The following is a 22932-nucleotide window of genomic DNA, read 5'->3' as shown; positions in this document are numbered from 1 at the left end:
TTATTTCCCTCATCATACAGATCCCAATCTGTGATTATAGAGTTGTGTGTGATTATTTCATTAATGTCTAATTCCTCCACTGTTGTATTATCAGTACCAGTACAGTGCCAGCTGGACCTCGGTGAGTATTTGTTGAATGAGTAAATGAATGAGTTTACAATTTCAGAAAATAGAATGTGTTTCCTTAGGAGAAAATCCATACTATGTGGAATGCTTCAAAAGGACGTCCAATTTTGAATGATTTCAAAATATTACTTTGTTACTCCATGAGTAATTTTATGTTAAGTAAAAAAATTTCTGTGGTTGAAAAATCAATAAATTAGTATGATCCACAATAAGAGCAACAAAAATTTAACTTTCCAGTATTAATGAGGTTCTTTTCTGAGTATGTAACTTTAAGCTACTTTCTATTTATTAGTAAAAAGATGATATTTTAATGTGCTTTTCTGCTTATCTAGATTTACAATATTTAAAAATCTTTGCTCTTCAAGTTTCATTTTTTCCTTTAAGGATTTTCAATCCAAAAGTTTAGTAATGAAGCATATATACAGTTCATGAACATGAACATATTTTAAGACTTTCGGGAAACACTCAAAACAAAAGCTATTTTGAGAATTAGGAAATAGCTTGTCTGAATATTGCCAAGTGAATTTGGAATAACCTTTTTGTGGGATGCAATAAAAAAGAAAGACAAAAACTTCAACATTCTCAGTTAGTTCAAGGTTACAAGGGAATGTGAACAAAAAGTATTTCTCATTCTGTTAACACTTGGACACACAGAACATAAAAACAGTGTCTTCTTTCACTTAAAAAAATTTGAAACACACACAAGGAAACTTTGACCTTCTTTCCTTTTAGCTTCTCTGGGAGAGTTCTGCATAGAGTTTGACCCCTTTTTCTCCTGTCCAACTTTTTACTGTGTATTTAATGAGCCTTGGATACCTATGCATCCCAATATATCCATAATGAGTTGGCAGTGGGAGAAGAAGAACAGGCCTGCAGATGCTGATTGTGTAATGGACAATGTTGTTGTAATGTCAGGACTTCCCTCTCAGTTGCAAATGGAAGGAGAAGGGAAAGGTTTCATTCATGACACATTAAACACAAATACCATTTTTGTTTGTTTGATCGTTTTTATTTTTGTAGAGACAGGGTTTCCCTATGTTGCCCAAGCTAATCTTGAACTTCTGTTTTCAAGCGATCTTCCAGCTTCAGCTTCCTAAAGTGCTGGGATCACAACTATAAGCCACCAGGCCCGGCCAAAATACCCTTTTTAAAAATAGATAGGTGCTGGCAGAGTCAGACCAAACAACTGCTCAGGACAACAGCAAATTTTTAGGCAAAGATGATTCCAGCTCTTAAGAATTAGGAGCCTTATTCTGAACATCTATATCTTAATCAAATGTTTTACTCCATAATTAAAAGTCGGAGCCTCAAGTACTATTTTGTTCCTATGCAATCTGCTAACTAATGTAAAAGTGTTACAAAGATTTTAAATAAGTAGATAAAATAAATTACAGATTTAAAATAAAATAAAAATGTGTTTCAAGAGTGATTGCAGAGAGAAAGAACGTTACACAATATGCACCCCAGACCCAAAGGGAATTTAGAGTTTAAACCAAACATAGTGTGGCGGGCGCCCCTACTGGACAAGTGAGGCTCTGCACATGCAGCCTGTTGGGCCTCGGCAATACCTATCTACCTGGAGAAGTACACTTGGACACAGGAAGGGGAACATCACACACCGGGGCCTGTTGTGGGGTGGGGGAAGGGGGGAGGGATAGCATCAGGAGATATACCTAATGTAAATGACGAGTTAATGCGTGCAGCACACCAACATGGCACATGTATACATACGTAACAAACCTGCATGTTGTGCACATGTACCCTAGAACATAAAGTATTAAAAAAAAAAAAAAATTGTCGCATGCCAGTGGTGTGTGTCTGAAGTCGCAGCTACCCCAGAGGCTGAGGCGGAAGGATAGCTTGAGCCTGGAAGACATAGGTTGAAGTGAGCCGAGATTCCCCCACTGTGATCTGGCCAGGGCGACAGAGTGACACTGTCTCAAAAAAAAAAAAAAAAAAAATGCCAGGACCTGGGCCCTAGAGTCAGGGTATTTCCTAGAACCACAGTGCCAGCATGGTGCAGTAGAACAGAACAGTTGCAGAGGGGAGAACTGAGAGTGAAGAAGAAATCCAAAAATTGTTGCTATGTACTGGATTAAAAGGAATTATCCCGTGAAAGCAAAGACTCCCAGCTTGTGTCTGTCTTGGAGCCAACTGGACAGTCTGCCTCTTCTTTGCCTAATACTTCCCCTTTATAGCATTTGGGCAAACTTCCTCCTGTAAAAATACATCTCAGTTTTTAGAAAAGAACCTTACAGCAAATAATCCAGCTCATTCATTATGACCTAAACACAGACATGAGGAAAATGCATTTATTCAATATGGTGCCAAATATTATTAAATGTATTTGTATTAGTCCATTTTCACACTGCTGTAAAGAACGTCCCTGACACTGAGTAATTTATAAAGGAAAGAGTTTCATTGACTCACAGTTCCACATGGCTGGAGTGGCCTCAGGAAACGTACAATCATGGCAGAGGGGCTGCCAGCAACTTCTTCGCAAGGCCGCAGGAGAGAGAGAGAGAAAAGCCCAGGGGAAACTGCCATTTATAAAACCACCAGATCTCGTGAGAACTCACTCACTATCCTGAAGACAGCATGGGGGAAACAGCTCCCATGATCTAGTCACCTCCTACCACGTGGGGATTATGAGGATTACAACTCGAGATGAGATTTGGGTAAGGCACAGCCTAAACCACATCAGTATTAAATATGCTACTGAATAGAAATAAATAGATTTATTTAGCATACTATTAAATGTGTAAGTCAATACATTTATTCCATGCACTCTTAGTTTTATAAATTGAAAAATATACTAAAGCAAGAGGCTGAAAGAAAGCTAAGTAATTTTTTTAGAAAATCTGATGACATTTTACTTATAATTCACAAAGCATGAACACTGTGTACAGCAACAGAAGCAAGCTGTGATAGGACAGAGTTAATAAAAACTCAATGATAATCTCAAATTGCCCAAAAAACTATAGCAACTCATCAAAAATAGAGTATCTTCCCCAATTTTAGCCTTTTTGGAAGTAGCAGTAGGTTAACCTCTTTCAACTGATGAGAAAACCATAGCCCAGCCTCCTGGGATCACAACTACTTAAGCAGCAAAACAAGGAATAGAACTCCAGTCATGTTAAGGCACCAAAAATCAAGATCTTTACTCAACACACAGTCTCCATTCTATGAGTTTGCTCCCAGAAATCTCATCTTTCTAAAATCTTTCCCATCTTTGAAAGTGGTCACTATATAAGCTACTTTTTCAGACTTTTGTAGTACATAGCATATATCTGTTTCTACTTTAATTATGTATTAGTATTTTAATGATTGAATAATTAATTTTCATGTGAAATAAATAAGTTAAAATCTGTACTGGTTAAAATAAACTAAACTTATGTAATCAGTAGACCTGGACATTTTAGTGAGTTAAAGCAATAGCAGTTTATTTCTCACATACGTAGCAGCAGAGGGCTGGTATTCATACTAGTGGGCCTCTCTCCACAACCTACCATGTATGTAGCTCTCCTATCTTCTAGTGATGCATCATCATCTGTATCCAGTGGGCAGAAACTGGAGAAGAGCATGGAAAACCACACAGGTGCACTTATAAAAAGCTTCAGCCAGCCCAGATCTGACACAAGTCACTTTCACTCAAAAGCCAAGGAAGAAGTCTTAGCATTTGCCTGGCAATATTCCCTTCACTAAAGCAGAGAAGAGACTGGACTCAGGTAGATAGCTGACGACCACAGCCATTCTCTCAAATCCGGTACATAAGGCTTATGTCTTAGTCAATAAGGTAAAAAGAAAATTAATAAGGTAAAAAGTCAAATCTCAGAAAAATGCTGAGGTTTTACCCTTGTACTTACTGAGTCCACCCATTATTTATTAAAAGCTTGTGCTGAATGCCATAATAAATCCCTGACTTCATACAACTTATATAAACTAGCAAAGAATACAAGACTGTACAATTAAAGTTGCACAAATAAAATTTTTAAATCAAAAGCATACTCAAATTGAAATGAACTTTCAGTATCACCCAAAGCATAAAATTACTACTTTAAAAAAAGTAGTCAATAATACACATTTCCTGAACATATGATTTGCACAAGACATTGTGTTCTGCAAAGCTCTGAGTACACACAAGTACAGTATTTGCATCCTAATAGTTTCTCTCTAATTGTGGAACTAATCATTGAAGGCAGTCTACGATTTCTTTTTCAATTTTAAAATTGGCAATGCTGCTGCCACACATCTGAGCTAAGGTTATTTCCTTGTTATATGTAATCCTACTCTCTTTTCACTTTTTGCTTCTGTTTTTGATTATTTTTATTTATAGAGTTCCTCTGTCCCGAACACACTACTTCTTCATCAAATATATCAGGTATATATATAATTCAATCTTTGTCTCTTCTATCACCACGTCTTGTAGACAAAGCAAGAAATGCCACAGTCTTGGTCTAATTACTGCTTAGCCAAATGAGTACATGCTGAGCCGTGTAAGCCCAAATCAACAGGCCACCCACCAAGAGAGTAAAAAGAAGACCCTGAGTCCTCCCACAGAGACCTGGAAGAGCTTTTGATGGAAACAGGAGATAATTGTGTTTTGCCATTGGCAACTGCATATAGTACCTAGCACAGCAACACATATGCTTTAGTGTTTAATATATATTGCTGAAAGTGTGATAATGACAAGAAAAATAGTGGTTTGACAGACATGTAGCCCAGTGTCTTCCTCCAAACTTTCTCCCCACATTTCTGAAGGAGCAATTCTAGGAAGAAACTAGTGGAGAAAAAATATATGGTCATTTACATTAGGCCACTTATATTTGACTGAGGCTTTTCAAACTAAGATTCAAGACCCATTTAAATTAAAAGTTTGTGAGCCTCTAACTGGATTTCAAAATATTAAAAAATGTATACCTTTTTTCTACTATCTTGTAATGCTCTAGGCAGTTTTTCACTTCACAGAATTCCTAGTTTGTTTTTAATGTTACATTTTGCCAATTGGAAGCAAGTAAAAACTTGCGGATGTGCTACAGATACGTAAGTCTCAAATGTGAGTTGATAAAGAATATCAGAATCTCTGCAGAGATAATGGAGCTAGGAATGTGTAGTCTGGAAAAACTCCCCAAAATGATTCTACAACTCCCCCACCCTCATCCTCATGTAGAACTACTGTTTGAGCTGTTACTTCATAGTAAGATCAAACTGCTGTCATAGATGTGGAACACTAAGACAAATGGCTAAAAATCTTGTACATGAAAACAGCGGCCCACCCAAAGTTTGTCTTTCCCTAGGAAGTTATAGAGAAATAGGAGGTATCAGAAGATCAGTCAATAAAAGAAAAATTTCTTTTAAAGACATATGGGTGGGATGAGAACAAATGATTCTTACTTTATCTGTAGAAAATGAATTTTGCTGCAACTAAGAGAGACCTGGATAATAGTGATTTACACAAACAAGATTTTGTTTTGTCAAGAAAACTGATATTCAGCAGTCCAGCCTGATGCAGTGGCCTCATGAGCTCTTTAGCAACCCAGACACCTACCAGGTCTTCTTTGCCAATTTTAGTGCTGGTAACTCCTTCATCTCATCATCCAACATGGCTGCCAGAGCTCCAGACATCACATGTATATCTGAGTTCCAAGAAACTAGACAGAGGGAGAAAAGAAGGGCATGCATGCTCACTTTAAAGAAGACTTCTAAGAAGAACCACCTAAAATTCCCCAACCTAGTCCCAAAGTTCACTGGGCTGCTTTCAAGCCTGGAAAATGCAGTTTTTAAGCTGCAAAATGCTATGACAAAATCAGGTATTTATATTAAAGAAAGGAGAAAGATAATTGGGAGATAACCGTTTCTGCCTTAGAGACCTTTAACAACCTCAGAATCTGTCATAAAATTAAATTTATATAACATATATGTAAATTAGAAATACATATGAATTTGCATTCATTGGAAATCATTGGGAAAAAAACTAATCCAAAATTTGGGGTTGTATGAGATTTATATCAATCAAATGTCAATGTAAAAGACTGACATAAAATCAGTCAGGTTAGGATCAATAACCTTATCTTCTCCTTAGCAATAAGTCTCATTCTTAATCTCAGACTTTAAATTGTTTGTAATTATTTTTTCCTATAAATTCAATGATTACCATCAAGTTTTTCTAAGCATCCAAAATTGGCCTGCAGCACTGATGCTTCAAAGTTAACTTACATTTCTGTGATTTCACAAGTATAAAACAGGACTTTCTCCATTGTTTAAGATAAACAATACATTCACCTTTTTGAATAATTAGGTATCTCCTATCTGATTTTCACAACATAATAATTAGTGACTGCCCAACACTAAACAATATCTTAAGAATATAAATAGTTCAATAGATGATGGTAAGAAGAGTGATATTAAAGATAATAATTTATAAAGGTAGCATGAAGCCAAATATTAAAAAATAAATAACCAATTTTTAACTGTCTAATATATTTAGGGACTTTAATGGGTGATTAGGTCATCTTTGATATAACCACATCTTAATTATTGAAATAATACTCAACAAACTCCTTCCTTATTCAGTTTGGCTTTGTCCATTTTCATTAGATTTGAAATCCGTATGGATGGAACTCACAAGGAATATGAGTTTAATTGAGAATTTCAATGAAAGAAAATGCTTAAGAAAAAAAATGAATTAAATAGAACAACTTCAGAGTAAAAGACTTCCAGGATCTTGTCCTACACCCTACTCATTTCCACTGACATACCCTAGCCTTTGTCATTACCAATTGCAGCCTTTCTAGAATCTCAACTTTAAGCAGCCCATTCTCTGACCAACAGCTTCTGTTTTTGCAATGCATTCCTTCTACTTCTCCAACTTCTCCAATCCATTTATAGTACCGTCTTCTCACTGTCTCTCAGTGCCCCCATTTCCTCACATCTCTCCTTACCCAACTAAAATTCCATGGTTGTTAACTGTAATTGCTCCCCTGAATATACCCCCAAACACTTCATCCTCCTTTGCCTTGCTGAATTTGCTAGGAAAACCTCCAACCATGGTTATATGCATCTTTCCATCTCTCCACACCTACATTACATCCAACTGAACATAGATGGAGAAAAACACACAACTATGTCAAATCTTTAGCAGCTCTTTCCCCATCCTCACTCTCAGTGGATGACCTGGCTTCCATTTTTAATGAGAATAACAGAAGCAACCAGAAGTTCTACAAGCTCTCACCCCATACCCATCTATATCCACATACTTTCCTTCCCATCCTCTTCGTGTAAATGGACTGTATGTGGTCCTTCATCTCCATTTGTGTACCACATCCCATCTCTTCTGGCCTATTAAATGACATGTCTGCAGCAATTTTCCCTCCCTCATCTGCCTCATCAATTGTTTCTCCTCTCTTGGATCATTTCATTAGCAAATCAGTAAGTTTTCACTTTACCCATCTCACCAAAAAAAAAGCAAAACAAGAACACCTTTTTGCCCCATTTCCTTCTTTAGAACATTAGTCTGTTCTCATGCTGTTGATAAAGACATACCAGAGACTAGGAAGAAAAAGAGATTTTAATGGAGTTACATCTCCACATGGCTAGGGAGGCCTCGCTATCATGTCAGAAGGCAAAGAGGTGCAAGTCACGTCTTACATAGATGGTGGCAGACAAAGAGAGCTTGTGCAGAGAAACTCCCATATTTAAAACCATCAGATCTCATGACACCCACTCACTATCACAAGAACAGCATGGGAAAGACCTGTCCCCATGATTCAATCACCTCCCACTGGGTCCTTCCCACTGGGTGCCTCCCACAACACATGGGAATTATGGGAGCTACAAGATGAGATTTGAGTGGGGACACAGAGTCAGACCATATCACCCAGCTATCACTCTCTGCTCCATATTACAGGAAAGCTCCTCGGAAGTGTTATCTATATTTGCTGTCTCACTCTTTTCCTACCATTCCCTCTTGAACCCATTTCATTCAGGCTTTCCTACAGACCACTTTGTCTAAGGAGGTCATGGTCATTGGTGACCTCCACATTGCTGTATCACAAAGTCAATTCTCAGTCTTAACCTCACTTGATGTATCAGTACCATATGACAAGCTGATCATTCTTGAGATACTTTTTTCACTTTGCTTAAAGGATAATATGCTCTCCTAGTCTTCCTCCTCTTTTACTGCTGCTCCTTCTCAGTCTCATTTATTCATTGTTGGAATACTCCCAAGCCCAGTTCCTGGGCTTCTTATACATCTACACACTCCCTTGGTAATTTTGTTCAGTCTCAGGCTGATGACTCTCAAATGTAGATCCTTACCCACGACCTCTTCCTTGAACTCCAGCTCTTTATAGACAACCAGCTACTTGACAACTCCACTTGGATGTCTAATAGGCATCTCAAATCTCACTTACCTAAACTGAGACTCCTGGTCTCTCCATACACATCCAACACCTGCTCTTCCAGCAGACATCTCCATCTCAGTTAATGCCCATCCTATCTGTATTGGTCAGGCTCAGCTGGGTTCTGCTGCAGCAATAAATGAACTGAACACTGTACCAGTTTCCAAAAGCAAAAGTTTATTTCTTGCTGCCTGTCTCCTGTAGTTGCCATCCACGTCAGCTTTACTCCAGGAGCCAGACTGACAGAGCAACTTTTATCTGGAAAATTGTTGGGTTGGTGGCAAAAGGAAAAATGACACATGAACCAAGTGCTGGCTCTTAAAGCTTCTGACCACTTCCACTGGTCAAGCAAGTCAAATGGCTTCCCATTTTCCACAGGGCAGAGGTGTATTGTCCCCTCATAGGAAGGGAGCCTACATGGAGTAAAACTAAAATATTTGGTAAACAGTAAAACAATCTACCACACTGGTCCCCCAGTTGCTCTGGCTAAAACTCTTGGCTCCTCTCTTGTTCTCAAATCAAATCCATGAATAGATCTACCACTCTGGGTTCGAGCACCCTGGTCCAGACACCATGTACAGGTTTCTATCCTGTCTTCCTGTTTCTACCCTTTCTCCACTAGCCTATTCTCCAGATAGTGGGCAAAAGTGAACATTTTATTTATTTTAATTATTAAAATTTTAGTTTAATAAATTATCTTCTTTTGGAATTCTACAACATTATTTGATAATTTTTTTCAACTTTTATTTTAGAATTAGGGATATATGTGCAGGTCTAATCATACCTTTGTTATCAAGGTATGATCTGAGATTTGGAGTACAAATGAATCCATCACCCAGGTACTGAGCATAGTAGACAATAGGTGGTTTCTCACTCTTTGCCCCTCTTCTTCTCTCCTCCCACTTGTATTCCACAGTATCCATTGTTCCCATCTTTAAGTCCACGAGTACCCAATATTTAGTTCCCACTTATAAGTGAGAACATGTAGTATTTGGTTTTCTGTTTCTGTGTTAGTTTGCTTAGGATAATGGTTTCCAACTGCATCCATGTTGCCACAAAGGATATGATTTAATTCTTTATGGCTGCATAGTATTCCATGTTGTACATGTACCACATTTTCTTTATTCAATCCGCCATTGATGGGCACCTGGGTTGATTCCATGTCTTTTCTATTGTGAATAGTGCTGCAATGAACATATGGGTGCATGTTTTTGGTAGAACCTGTGCGTATATATACAATAATCAGATTGTTGGGTCCAATAGTAGTTCTTAGCTCTTTGAGAAATCTCCAAACTTCTCTCCACAGTGACTGAACTCATTTACATTCCCACCAACAGTGTATAAGCAAGTGTCAAAAGTGATCATTTTAAAACACAAGTCAGATTCTGTTATGCTTCTGCTCAAAAGTCTCAAATGGCTCCCCCTCTCACTCAGGGTAAAAGCCAGCATGTCTCCAACAACCTTGTAAATTCTGACATGATCCTTTCATCCATCACCTCCCTGACTCCATTGCTGCTTTTTCATCTCCAGTTAGCTCTCTTCCAGCTATGCGGACTGCTCTGTTGTCCTCAAACAGACTAAGCACATTCCAGCCTCAGGACATTCACACTTGTAGTTTCCCCTTCCTGGAATGTACTTCTCCCAGAATTCCACACAGCTCACTCTCCAATCCTCTTCAGGTATTTGCTCAGATGCCACTTTTTCAGTTAGTCTTTACCTGTCAATCAATTTAAAATTTTACCCCCATCCCTCACCCTGAAACTCCCCCTTCTCTTCCTTTCTTGTTTCCATAGCACTCATCCCTATGCAATTTTCTGGTGTATTTTCACTTATTGTCTCCCTGTTCCACTAGAATATAAACTCCTTGACTGTATGGATTTTTGACCATTTTATTCATCATTGTAGCCCTAACATACTTTATCTGGATCAATTGACAATAAACATTTATTTAATTAATAAATTTGTGAATGATTCAAACTATAGAAAGCTTTGAGGAACTCAAACATAGAAAGATGTAACTTAAAGAAACAGAAGAAAATACAGTAAATATTAATAAATACTGTGCATTCACACAAACCCAAGAAAGAAGCTTGCTGGGTTATCTGTCCCAAACTGGAGAAAATGAAAAGAATCTGAGTGGGGAAATAACACTAAGAAAAAGCACTAAAAGTGTTATTTCTAAAACTATAATATTAATGACCAAGGCAAAACTCTAAAGTTTCCTATTTCATTTATTACAGAATGCTTAATTTAAATTCCAATTTGAAAGTATATATATTTTAACTATTTATCTCTGCCAAAGCAAGAAAGTAGTAGACTATCTCATAAATAGCTGTGCCACTCTAGGTGGTAAATCAAAACTTAATTTACTTCTGATTCCAGACGAAAAGGAAAGCCTTTTGGCTAGATTAATTATCTGCATCCTAGGCTGGTATTGTCTTAGTGCAGGATTTCTCAACCTCAGCACTATTCACATTTGTGAGCTAAGTAATCCTTGTAGGAGGATACTGTTCGCATTATAGAATGTTGAACAACATACCTGGCCTCTACCCAGTAGATGTCACTTCCCCAGTCGTGACAATAAAAAATGTTTACAAACATTACCAAATATTTTTGGGGTGGAGGAGGGAAAAGGACATCATCTTCTTTTCAGAACTACTGCCCCAGAGTATGACAATGCCCATCAAGTCAGCACTCCCATATGGTTTCAAGTTGTGACCCATAAAATGCTTTGTGGGATTATTAGAAATTATTGCACCAAACTAGGTAAGCAGATTCTAGAAGTATGACGTGGGGAAACAATGAAAAGGCTCCCTTTCAAATAAAGCACTCCTGATTTTTTTTTCCTTAAAATTACTTTGTCTTAGAAGTATAGAAAGATGCTGCCTGGAAGGCATACCTTATTATTAAGGCCTATTGGCCATTAATGCTTTAATGATCGTCTAGGAACAGAGCTCAAAACCAAGAGGAAAGACGAAAGAAGTTTTAACAGAGAAAATGAAAGAAAATTCTAGAACATGAAATGGAGTCTCTACAGTAGGTAATCTTATTTAAGGAAATACATGAGGTTTCTGGCTTCACGGTAAAAAGGAGAGGATTACTTTCTGAGGGAAAATTCTGCGTGTCAACAATGTATTTAGAAATGGCTCTGCTAGTAACCTCAACTGAGGAAAAAATAAAACTGAAATGATCAATTAAAACTAATACAATAGCTTTTAATCAATATTAAATAACTAATTTTATTATTTTTATAGTCTGTACTAACATTTCAAGTTTAAATGAATTGAAAATGAAATTATTCAAAACTGATGGGAACTCTGACATAAGCACATTAGTCAAATCTGAAATACTTTTGAAATCTTTTAAATGAACTCATCAAGTATTAAAACTTTTAAAAAATATCTTCTTAAGCCTTTTATGTCTAAAAAACTTTTGTTTTCCTTTTCTAGCAAGTGTTACATTCTCAAACTTAATGTTGAAAAATGAAATGAGTAAAATAACTGATTATGCCAGAGAGGAGCCCTTACTCTGAGCAGAACAACCAGCAATACTGGCTCAATTCTTCTAAAAACCACGAATAAGAGTTATTAGATATTTAAAGTATTTGAAGATTTTAAATAAATCAACCTTTAACTCTTTATAAAGAAAGTATACTATCAATGTCACAGAAATGCAAATTAAAACCACAATGAGATACCACCTCACACCAGCAAGAATGACGCTTATTAAAAAGACAAAAAATAACAGATGTTGGTGAGGATGCAGAGAAAAAGGAACCGTTACACACTATTGATGGGAATGTAAGTTAATACAACCTCTATGGAAAAACAGTATGGAGGTTTCTCAAACAACTCAAATAGAACTACCATTCAATCCAGCAATCCCACTATCCAAATGGAAAGAAATAATATATCAAAAAGATACCTGCACTCTTATGTCTATTGCAGCACCATTCACAATAACAAAGATAGGGAATCAATCTAAGTGTCCATCAATGGAAGAATGGATAAAGGAAATGTGGAATATATACACAATGGAATACTATTCAGGCATTTAAAAAAGAATGAAATCATGTCCTCTGCAGCAACATGGATGGAAATGGAGGTCATTATCTTAAGCTAAACACTCCAGGAGCAGAAAGACAAATATCTCATGTTCTCACTCATAAGTTGGTGCTAAAAACAAACAAAAAAATGTCTTAACATGGACGTAGAGAGTAGAATGATAGATAATAGACTATTGGAAGGGTGAAGGGGTGTGAGGGAGAAGGATGATTTGGAATTAGTTAATAGGTACAATGTACGTTATTTGGGTGATGAATACCCTAAAAGCCCTAACTTGACCACTACAGAATCTATGCATGTAACAAAATTGCATATGTAGCCCATACATTTGTACAAATTACAAAAAATAAAATAAAATATGCTATGAAATTATTGACTCTGTATTTCTTTCTCTCCAATGAAGACATTCTAGCATTAAAATATGTATGGTTCCTATAATTTAAATCCATTTTTCAGTTCTACATTGTAACTGGAAGAACTGGTGTAAATAAATCTAAATGCACACATCATTAGAAACTTTATTCCAGTTTCCAGAGTAATTTAAATCTTCTCAACTCCACCTGACTTTGTACTAGAGCTATATTCAAGGAGCAGAATTGATTTGCTTCATTTTTCTACCCTCATCCTGAAAAAATACACAAATTAATTACAACAAGACCAAAAGTAAAAAGTTAATGACATTTCTTAAAACTTCATGCATCTTTGAGTCCACAAATTGGATAACTGTTCTCTAAAATTAAATACTAGTCACAATTATATGTACTTTAAAGTACTCTTAGACTAACATCTAAATATAAATTAATAAACCAAAAGAATATTTGCCTTCATCTGTTTTAAAAACTCTTAATATATGCTTTTGTTTAATACATGTCACTTTTATATGTTTACTTTTTTTTTTCTTTGAGATGAAGTCTCGCTCTGCTACCCAGGCTGGAGTGCAGTGGCCCGATCTCGCCTCACTGCAACCTCCACCTCCCAGGTTCAAACGATTCCAGTGCCTCTGTCTCCCAAGTAGCTGGGTTTACAGGTGCACGCCACAATGCCCAGCTAATTTTTTTGTATTTTTGGTAGAGATGGGGTTTCACATGTTGGCCAGGTTGGTCTCGAACTCCTGGCCTCAAGTGATCTGCCCACCTTCACCTTCCAAAGTGCTGGGATTACAGGCGTGAGCCACCGCACCCCAGCCTATGTTTACATTTTATACTACAGTTAGAAATCAGTTTTAAAGGGAGCAAATATATGGCTCATCCATCAGTAGTGTGAATTAAGGCTTTCAGTTTAAGAAGAAAATTATGAACACAGCCCAAGTTCTCAAGTACCCATTTACGGAGGATCTTCCATTCTTCTGCCAAAGCTGATTTTTTTTTTTTTTTTTTTTGAGACTGAATCTTGCCCTGTAGCCCAGGCTGGAGTGCAGTGGCGCCATCTCGGCTAACTGGAAGCTCCGCCTCCCGGGTTCACGCCATTTTCCTGCCTCAGCCTCCCAAGTAGCTGGGTTTCACCCTGTTAGCCAGGATGGTTTCAATCTCCTGATCTCGTGATCTGCCTGCCTCAGCCTCCCAAGTAGCTGGCACTAAAAGAGCCTGCCACAATGGCCAGCTTTTTGTATTTTGAGTAGAGACAGGTTTCACTGTGTTAGCCAGGATGGTCTCCATCTCCTGACCTCATGATCCACCCTCCTCAGCCTCCCAAAGTGCTGGGATTACAGGTGTGAGCCACCGCACCTGGGCCCAAAGCTGATTTTTTAAGAAAACGTGTTAAGAAATAGAGCAAAACCAAACACGCAGCGGTTTCCTATGAAATGGCTTACAATGTGTATATTCTTGAGTGATTTTAAAAGTCCCAGCTTTTATTTAGTTGTATTTGCAACTGTTTAGTTAATATTTATTGACTTGTGCATAACTCTTAGGAATAGGAATGTATCTGTGAGTGGAGAGAAGTTTCCTGGTGCACTCAAATGAACTGTTTACTTCCTTTGCTAACTCTCATGTCTGGTTGGGGATCTAGAAGTTTCTAAGGCCCAAAACGGTCACCTGGAATACTGTGCTCAGGGGGATGGGTTACATTGTTTGGGTATGTGTCCTATTTGAATCATAGAAAGAGCTTTCTTTGTTTTATTTTAGTTGGTACTAGCCAGTTATATTGCTTGTCGCTAGCATTAAAAACTAAGAGCCCTGAAAAAGGCACACAACATTCCATAAGAGATGAAAAATGAACGAGACCAGCCATGAGATGCGTGACACAATGCAAATACAAATTAAGAGGATGCTGTGACTAGCATCCTCTTAATGCCAGAGACAGTGAGGCAAAGGTAGTTTTGGTAGTTTTGGTTGCATGGTGACAAAATATTTAAACTCAAAATACTTTAATCTGAATTAGCAATACGCACATCCTTGCCAAGCAAAAGCAAAGCATAAAACAAAAATAAACTTGTGCTGTGTTTCCTATCTCAGATAATATTACAAATTCAAGCCACTTTATCCCCAATTTCTAGCTCCCTAGACCTTCACAGCCATTAGTCACCATGTCTTGTCTATCATACCTCAAAATGTTTATCAAGTAAATACTTTCCTCTCCATTTTCATCATCTTTGCCTTGTTTTCAGCTTTATCCTTTTTCCAGTCACATATCATGACAGTCTCCACCACGCAACCTACACTCCTGCTTCAACAGACTATTTGCATGTACCAGAAACACCAAGTATTCTCTGGCTGCTCTTTGAGTTGACGCTGCGTTACCTCTGTCCATCCTTCAAGATCACCCACACCCCTTACTTCTAGAAGAATTAGCCCTTGTCTTTTTAGCGTCCTCCTGATCCTATATTGTCATAGCATTACCATGTGCATTACAATTAAAAGATGATAACTGCTATCTCTTCTAATACAAAATGACTTCTATTGAGGGCAGGACTTGTCTTATGTGACTTTTTATATCTAGCCCCTTTAACAAGGTTCAGCACCTGATTTTTAAAAATCAGTAATTCATTTAGTTTAATCATCTGACCACAGAACAACTGATTAACCAATGAAGCACTTAAAATTAGCAATTTGAGGTAAATCTATTCATTGATAACTTATATAGGATTTAGTTTGGCTTCAATGCTTTTCACAAGCTTTATCCACACTTTACAATGCCCTCATAGGTATCAATTCATGTTAGAAGAAATCAAGGAAGAAATTTCAGTAAAATCTTCATTCTTATCAGATGTGCTTGATAAACCACCACTTTCCTCATCTTAAACAGCAGGTAGTTCCTGGGGTTATGGACCTTACACCATCTCAGCATACAAATAAATTTTATTACCAAAATAAATAAATAAATAATAAAAAAACCTTCACAAAACATTTGGACAATGTCAGAAAGAAAAACTGATACTAAGAAAACTTAATAAATTCACTTCCTAAATGTTGAACCTGCTCTTAGTATTATATTAACTTTTATTTCACCAAATAGAAGAGTTTATCCTATGCCATATACATTTATATTTTCATCAAGAATAAGAAGCATCATTTTGCTAGAACTGTAATTATATTTTCTTTTCCTCAACATGATAAAAGTGTTGAAGTAGTTTTCCTAAGTGCTGTATAAAACCGGTTAAGAAACCAGTTTCCCACCCCCTTTAGACTTTAAACAATGAGCAGCCAATATGAAGTTCCAAATATATATAAAAATTATTTAAGAATTTACAAAGTAAACAGACAACCTACAGAATGGGAGAAAATTTTTGCAGACTATGCATCTGACAAAGGTCTAATATCCAGCATCTATAAGGAACTTAAACAAATTTACAAGAGGTAATAAACAGCCTCATTAAAAAGTGGGCAAAGGACATGAACAGAGGCTTCTCAAAGAAAGACACATGTGGCCAACAATCCTATGAAACAAAAGCTCATCATCACTGATCATTAGAGAAATGCAAATCAAAACCACAATGAGATACCATCTAACACCAGTCAGAATGGCTACTATCAAAATGTCAAAAAATAACAGATGCTGGCAAGGTTGTAGAGAAAAAGGAATGCTTATACACTTTTAGTGGGAGTGTAAATTAATTCAATCATTGTGGAAGACGGCATGGTGATTTCTCAAAGACCTAAAGACAGAAAGATCATTCAACCCAGCAATCTCCCTCTCTATATATATATACACAAAGGAATATAAATAAACACAAAGGATATATACATACACAAAGGAATATAAACCATTCTATTATGAAGACACAAGCACGCCTATGTTCATTGCAGCACTAGTCACAGTAGCAGAGACATGGAGTGAACCTAAATGCCCATCAGTGATAGACTGGATAAAGAAAATGTGGTGCTTATACACCATAGAATACTATGCAGCCATAAAAAATGAGATCATGTCCTTTGAAGGAACATGGATGGAGCTGGAAGCCACTATCCTTAACAAACTATCACAGGAACAGAAAAGCAAACACCATATATTCTCACTTTTAAGTGGAAGCTAAATGATGAGAACACAAGGACACATAGAGGGGAACAACACACACTGGGGCCTATCGAGGGTGGAGGGTGGGAGGAGGGAGAGGATCAGGAAAAATAACTAATGGGTACTAGGCTTAATACCCGGGTGATGAAATAACCTGTACAACAAACCCCATGACACATGTTTACCTATGTAACAAGCCCACACATGTACCCCTGAACTTAAAAAAGAAATTATAATGTCTGCAAATAATAGTAATATTTAACATAATATATTTAACATTTAATACTATTTTATTATGAATGTCCTTTAGTTAATTATTTTTGACCTCATTTTACAAATGAGGAAAATTAAGGAAAATAAAAGCTAAATAATGTGGGCACTATTACACAACCAGAAGGTGGCAGAGCCTGGATTAAAACGCAGCTATGAGTTCCAGAGTCCATGCACCTAATTGCAAAGTTTTGTAAGGTAAGCGGGGGAAAGGGTAAGAAAGACAGGGGAAGAGATGCTACCAAGCAGCTTAACCAAATTGTATTATTCAGTAACAACATGTGTTCTCTTTCAGAGTGTGTGTGTGTGTGTGTGTATAAAAATACACACACATTTATTTTACTCTGAACTATCTAGGATCTTTTTTCTAGAAAGGAGAAATATACAAATATACAAAATGTACAAATACATTTTGAAGAGGGAAACAGTTTTAAAAGACTTTTAAGTATTCTAGAAATCTTAGAAATGACAAGTTTAGATATCATGAGATTAAAGAGAAATAACCATGATTTTTTTTAAATGATCCTGGGAATGAAAGAGGTGGGTCTTCAATACAGTAACATTTAAATTCTCAGCTTCGGGATAAATTGAGTTTTCATTCATGCTCTGAACGCTCTTCCCTTAGCAATGAAGCCTCGGCATCCCTTTGCTTCTTCTGTGCCCTCGAGTGCGAACTGAGTTATGGCTGGCTGGCTCAGGAAGAAAATAACTATTACAAGACATAAGATGGGCTGGGGTGGGGGAGGGCTAAGGAAAGGCCTGCCATTTAGCTTGTAAAGTGCAGCAGCTGTGGCCTGTTTTCACTAATATCTGACATGTTTCTTTGGCCACTTGCCAAATTGAGCTGTACCCAACACTTCTCCCATCCTTCCTGTGCCTCCAGGATCCTTTGTAAATGCTACTTGAGACTCCGGTCTACTCCAAATCAATCCCCTCGGTTCCTTCCTCCCCTTAATGCACAGGCATCCCACCCTAATTAATTAACCCAACACCAGCTTCATCCAGGACCTTCCCACACTTTGCCCCTTCACGCAGCCCAGAAACATCAGCACATTCCTGACTTCATCACTTGTCAACTCCCTTTCTGTTAAAGACCAGTGTCCCCTTTCCCTGACCTGGCCTCTGATTTGATCTCACTTTAAAGTATCCCACTTTAAGAGACAGTAACAAATGCTGCCTTTTTCCTGTTTGGTTTGTTTATTCATGCTTACCCAGTCTATTATAATTAAAGACCAAGGGAATTCTAAGAAGAGTCCAGGAAGATGGTTTATGTGTTTGATATGTGGATAAATTCAATACTAGATTTGTAACAAAGTTCACTTCACCTATTGCTAACTGTGTGAACTTGGGTGAGTTTCCTAAGCTCTTGTCATTCATTCGAATATTTATTGAGTGCCTGTTACTATGCTACATTCTATTGTAAATGCTGATGCTGCAATTTAAACAGGGAAGCAAAATTACCCGCCCTCTGTGATGTTTCTATCTTAAAGAGGAAGAATAACTGTTAATAAATGGATGGATTTAAAAACACAGACATTTAAGAAAAAATAGAAGGAATGAGAGAAGGATAGGGAATGTCAAGATTACGAGTAGAAAGGAAGGTAGCAACTTGGAATAGAGTAGTCCCTAACTTCCTGATGTGATGCTTCACCAGGCCTGAGGTCATGCGGATAGCTGAGAAAAACGCATTCCCAAAAGAGGAAACAGCAAGTGCAAAGGCCCTGAGACAGAAGAGTGTTGCCTGGCGTGTTGAGCAAAGAGGCAGCTATGGCTGGCAGAGAACAAGAAAGCAGTAGCAGGTGATGTCAGAGTAACAGGGAACTAGAACTCAGAGGGCCTTGTACATGATAATAGAGAATGTGGGTTTTACTCTGATAGAAATGGGAAATCACTAAAGGATACTGAATAAGAGTAACATGATTTGATTTACCTCTAAAGAATCTCAACTAACTCCTCTGTAAAATAGTGTAAAATGTATAATAAATAGAGTGGCGAAGACCAGTCTGCCTGCTCAAATCTCAGTGCCACCACTTACTACCAGTGTGACTTTAAGCTAATTATTTAACCTTCCTAAGCCTTCATTTTCTCATTTTTTCCTTTTTTTTATTTTCTACAGAGGTAATCAAAAGTGTTCTCATTTTTAAGGTGGAATTGATAACAGTTCCCATTTTGTAAGGTTAAGAATAAATAAATCAAACAGTGCATATTGAAGTATTTAGTGCAGTGGATACCACATAGAAAGCCTGAGACATGCTGGTATTATCAGGCTGGAGAGAATCAAGTCCTATAATGTATGTGCAGTATTTGCTTGTGTTGCCCAGCATAGTGGCATAGTGAGCACTTACATGTCATCTACTATTAGCTACTAGCATTACCAACTACTAACCCACTGGCTGTTTTAAAGTAACTTTGTACATTTAAAAATTTTAGAATATACCACCTTAAAAGAATCAGAATAGCAAAAGTTCACAGATAATGTTCAGATGTCTCTGAACCTTCTTAATCAAAGTACTCTGCAAAGCACTAGAAAGTCATATGTATTTGGGTAAAAAAGAGAGTACACATGCATACTGTCTCTCTCTTTCCCTTTTGTTTTATCAAATATATAAAATAAAAGTTATATATATATAATTATATAGTAAACATATATATCTTTATGTATATATCTTCCCCTTTAAAAATTATCAATTTATGTAGACAGAGAATTTTATAGATAATTTTTAAAGCAGGGGAAATTATCTATATATACATAATATTTTAAAGAAGGGGAAAGAGTTAGTTAAGACAAGTTTCTGTGTGTTGCTGACCCCTGTTGGGTGGAAAAATTAAAATTGGTCTTCTGAAAGAAAGAAAAGTGAATTCTCAACTCCCTGGTCATGATCCTGACCTGGAACCTCCTCTCATCCATTTCATTGATTCCATGCGTATGGCCATTGATGGAGACACTGGAGGCCTACTGGTTCTTCACAGCCCTGCTTCATTACCCAAATGTTATGCAGCTCATACCTCATTTCTTTCCTGAGACCCAGGCTACCTTAAACTGAGAGGGTGGCTCTCATCTTTCTTTCCCTTGCCCACAGTACTCACACGCACATACATACTGACATACTCCCAAAACAAACACACGTCCCCCAAGCATAGGTCTCTTAGGAAACAACCACATATCCTAATCTGGTCTTGATAGTCAGCTCACAAGAACAAAGGAGAGAAAGACTAATGTAGAAACCTGCACTAAAGGCTGAGTACGGTGGCTCAGGCCTGTAATCCCGGCACTTTAGGAGGCCAAGGCAGGTGGATCACTTGCAGTCAGGAGTTCTAGACCAGCCTGGCTAACATGGTGAAACCCCGTCTCTATTAAAAATACAAAAATTAGGTGGGCATGGTGGCGGATGCCTGTAATCCCAGCTCCTTGGGAGGCTGAGACAGGAGAATCGCTTGAAACCGGGAGGCAGAGGTTGCAGTGGGATGAGATCGCACCACTGCACTCCAGCCTGGGCGACAGAGCAAGAGTCCACCAAAAAAAAAAAAAAAAAAAACCTGCACTAGAATAAGTCCTAGTTCTTTATTTTCTTTAAAGACAGACAAAATGCGATGTTTTAATTCTCATTTTACCTAATAATAAAGAAAGGATGTACCATTAAAAATCGAGTAGGAAATTATCCTTGTCTTACTGTCACTTTTTAAAAATTGTGCTATTCTGCACAGGACCAGTTTCTCTAGAATGTTCCCTTGCTGACTTTTCCTCTAGTAGTATCAGTTATACTGAAAATCAGTCGTACTCTTACTTTATTTTACTGGGCACCATCAAACTAACAGAAGAGGTATACAAAGGCAGGGAGAACTACCACTGATACAAGGCCTCTTCCTGATCGAAACGCGCAGCCGCACCTCTCTGTTCCGGCAGGTGGAATAGGCCCCCGACCTGGGATCTCTACCCAAAAGGAGGAGGTTAGAACACAGGTGTCCTATTCCCTTGAGTCCTCCATCATTTACCAGACAAAGCTGCGCAATTAGAATAACAAAATGCAGCCGGGAGAAATTGCTAACGCCTGTAATCCCAGCATTTTGAGAGGCTGAGGCTGGAGGATCACTTGAGTCCAGGAGTTCAAGCCTGCAGTGTGCTATGATCGGACCATTGTCGCCCGGGCGACAGAGTGAGACCCTGTCTTTAATAATAATAATAATAATAATAATAAATCCAAAACATCAAGAAATTGGGTGTGACCTTTTAAAATACACTTAGAAAGGGAACAGTTAGAATCTTAATTTCAGGGATACTTTACTCCTAAACCTCTTCTTTTTGTTTATGCAGAGATTGACCATGCCTACAGGAACAACTGGAAAACAGAAATGAAACCATATAAGCCAAGTACTCAGGCAATCTTTGTCCTCCCAGTTGACTTAAGAACACTTACGAAGAAAATGTGGCCTCTTTAGATCTCAGGTAAGGGATCCGGCTGCTCTCTTTTTCCTGATACACCTCCATCCTGCAGGATAGTTGGGAGTGAGGTGTGCTGAGAAGGAACAAGTTGTCCGCTTTAACTTGACAAGGCACGGCTTCCCCCTGCCTCCTACTTGAAGTATTCTAGTCTCTGGAATAAATGTTCAGGTGTTTTGGGTTTTGTCTCTTCCAGTTCCGCCCCTCTGCGCCTCTCCGGCAGAGGGCGCCTTTTCCACTGGGTCTCATTGTGGGCTGCTGGGAGTTTTATTCGGTTGGGGCCAGGAAGGAGCTGTGTTGGATCCGCGCCCCCTGACTGGGCGCCGCCTTTGGCCCCGTGAGCCCTGTCCCATCCCACGCAGAATCAATCGGGGCTCCTCCCGCGCCTGCTCCCTGGGGGCCAGGTGCCCGTGAGATCCCAGGCGCTCCACCAGGAGGCCCTGCCTGGATCGAAACTCTCACGCGCCCCGCCCTCTTGTTACCAGTTCTCTCCGGGCTTGTGGAAAGAGTTCTCCAAACTGGGATCTATACCCAGGAGGCGGTTAGGACACAGGTGTCCTATTCCCTTGCATCCTCCATCTTCTCCTACTCTCTGTTACTCTCCACTTTTGTTAGTTTGATGGTGCCCAGTAAAATAAAGCAAAAGAATGGAAGTGATTTGCAGTATAACTGATACTACTAGAGGAAAAGTCAGCAAGGAAACATTCTAGAGAAACTGGTCTTGTGCAGAATAGCACAATTTTTTAAAAAATGAGGATAAAACAAGGATAAATTCCTACTTGATTTTAACGGTACATCCTTTATTATTAGGTAAAATGAGAATTAAAACATTGCATCTTGCCTGTCTTTAAAGAGAGAACTAGCACTTATTCTAGTGCAGATTTTTCGTCTGTTTGTTTTGTTTTGTTTTGTTTTTTGAGATGGGGTTTCGCTCTTGTTGCCCAGGCTGGAGGGCAGTGGTGCGATCTCGGCTCACTGCATCCTCCGCCTCCCGGGTTCAAGTTATTCTCCTGCCTCAGTCTCCCTAGTAGCTGGGATTACAGGCATGTGCCACCACGTCTGACTAATTTTTGTATCTTTAGTAGGGACGGGTTTCACCATATCGGTCAGGCTGGTCTCGAACTCCTGACCTCAGGTGATCCACCTGCCTCAGCCTCCCAAAGTGCTGGGATTACAGGCATGA

The 22932-nt window shown here is 38.3% G+C and overlaps 1 long non-coding RNA gene across 1 annotated transcript in view; it reads left to right on the top strand.

The window, feature by feature from the left end:
- The first annotated feature begins 5348 nt into the window (after window positions 1–5348).
- The window catches only part of LOC105526201, a 33747-nt gene continuing 16163 nt past the window's right edge, over window positions 5349–22932 (top strand). The window contains exons 1-2 of the long non-coding RNA XR_001004047.1: window positions 5349–5936; window positions 21624–21755. This is a non-coding gene — a long non-coding RNA (uncharacterized LOC105526201). The remainder of the gene's footprint in view (window positions 5937–21623; window positions 21756–22932) is intronic.

This window comes from Colobus angolensis, unplaced genomic scaffold (assembly GCF_000951035.1).
Source record: "Colobus angolensis palliatus isolate OR3802 unplaced genomic scaffold, Cang.pa_1.0 Scaffold58, whole genome shotgun sequence".
Taxonomy (NCBI): Eukaryota; Metazoa; Chordata; class Mammalia; order Primates; family Cercopithecidae; genus Colobus; species Colobus angolensis.
This window is presented reverse-complemented; position numbering and strand designations above follow the sequence as displayed.